This window comes from Apodemus sylvaticus, chromosome 9, assembly GCF_947179515.1.
Source record: "Apodemus sylvaticus chromosome 9, mApoSyl1.1, whole genome shotgun sequence".
Classification (NCBI taxonomy): domain Eukaryota; kingdom Metazoa; phylum Chordata; class Mammalia; order Rodentia; family Muridae; genus Apodemus; species Apodemus sylvaticus.
Window position 1 is genome coordinate 14,289,823 of NC_067480.1, and position 2,068 is coordinate 14,291,890.

General features: G+C 31.1%; 1 non-coding gene across 1 annotated transcript; it reads left to right on the forward strand.

Annotated features, from left to right (window-relative positions):
* The first annotated feature begins 1,204 nt into the window (after positions 1-1,204).
* Positions 1,205-1,360, forward strand: LOC127693119 (U1 spliceosomal RNA). Its single transcript, XR_007979595.1, has one exon. It is a non-coding gene; the product is annotated as a U1 spliceosomal RNA (small nuclear RNA).
* Positions 1,361-2,068: the final 708 nt, after the last annotated feature.

Sequence of the window (2,068 nt, forward strand, 5' to 3'; positions counted from 1 at the left end):
CACCAGCTTTGGAGGAGTGGTCATCTTTCTCTACATTCTCACCAACACATGCTGTCTCCTGAGTTTTTAATATAGCCATTCTGACTGTTATGTGGTGAAATCTCAGGGTTGTTTTGATTTACATTTCCCTAATGATTAATGATGTTGAACATTTCTAAAGGTGCTTCTCAGCCATTCGAAATTCATCAGTGTTGGAATCTTAATAGAGATTGTGCTGAATCTGTTGTTTGCTTTTGGTTGGATGGCCATTTTTGCTATATTAATCCTACCAATCCATTATTATGGGAGATCTTTCCATCTTTTGAGATCTTCTTCAATTTATTTTTCAGGGATTTGTATTCTTTTAAAAGTTTTAATTCTGTGTTTTTGGAGGACCTTCACAGGAAACTTTTTACTTGATATTTTAATCACTTTCAGGCAGGAAATGAATTATATAGACACTGTTCCCCTCAGTTTCCCTAATAATTTTACTTCTAGTATTAGTTCAAATTTAGTACTTCCCCTAGTTTAAGAATAGACCATTGCAACTGGAATTATTATTTTGAGAATGTGTTATATACATTTCATTTCTTACTTTCTTTTTTATTTGAGCATTTAAAGACTGTAGTTTTATGTAAATACGTAAACTCATGGCCATAAAATTGTCTACAATAATCCCAAATGGCTTTCATCATCCTTGCTCTGTATGTGTGAAAATCTGTATTCTTGATAGAAGTACTAAGTATTGTCAAATTCTTGCTTTTCTCTAGCCCACCACTGATATGCACATGTATGAACAGAGAATAGTTTATATTTAGCAATTTATTAATTGACTGAATATTAGATTGCCATTATTTTGTATTTTATACTTCCTCTGGGGATCAACCAGTTCTATGAACTCCTGAGGTGCCTATGTATTTATTCAGTGATATTTTTAAACAGTTGATTTTAATCTGAGTATATATTTCTAAATTCCTAATTTTAATTTTTTATACTAATCCATCAATACATATTAATGCATCATTGCTGAATATATCTACAATGGAATATTTTAATCTATTTATATTTTTTTGCTATTGACTTAGTTGTGCCTGTATATAAATTTGCATCATTTGTATTTTTGAAACTCAGTTTTAGAATCTTCATTGCTGAAATCTCCCCATAATAAATGGCTTAAAATATTTTATGTACCTACAGGTGAAACAAATATAGAAAATCCATTATTATACTTACCTGGCAGGGGAGATACCATGAACATGAAGATGGTTTTCCCAGGGCAAGACTTATCCATTGCACTCCAGATTTGCTGACCCCTGTGATATCCCCAAATCCAGGAAACTCGACTGCATAATTTGTGGAACTGCATTCAAGCTCTCCCCTGAGGAACAAAAAAGAAAATCCATTATTCTGTATAAAGAATGAACACTAAGAAATTCTTTCAAATAAAGATATATTAAACAAAATATACAAAGGATTTAGTAAGTGGCAGGTACTTGTATACATAGATTAAAAGATAATAATTTTTGGCCTCAGATGGAGTCTAAACAATAGAAAAAACATTGAATTCTAGAAATGTCAGGTATTGTACCTAAAATTTAGCAAATCACTACTGAAGATACAGGCTTCAGATTTGGATCTTTTTCATCAAAACAAAACAAAGCATTTTATTTACAAAGTGTGTTATGGAAAAGTGAAGAAACAACACTTTTCACTTTTCTAAAATTCACAATCATTAAACTTACTGAAATGCATCATATCAAATTAAGTATTGGTAGTTATGGACATACTCTGCAGACAAGTAGTTTCATGCTGTGTTTGTTTTAAATGAATCAATATAAAACCTTTTATTTTAACAAATCTGTCATTGCTTTTACATCCATTTTTGTCTTCTCAATAACTTAATCTCCCATGATTTCTTGATGTATTAAGTATCAGAGCAAACACAATACTCATTTGTAATCTCTTCTTCAGGTAAAATGCTTTGATATCAAATACATACAGGATCTTCTGCAAAAGATGCATGCCTGTTTTATCTTTTGTCCAAAGTCTACGAAGAGAGTCAACACTAGCTTTTATATTTTAGGTGGAT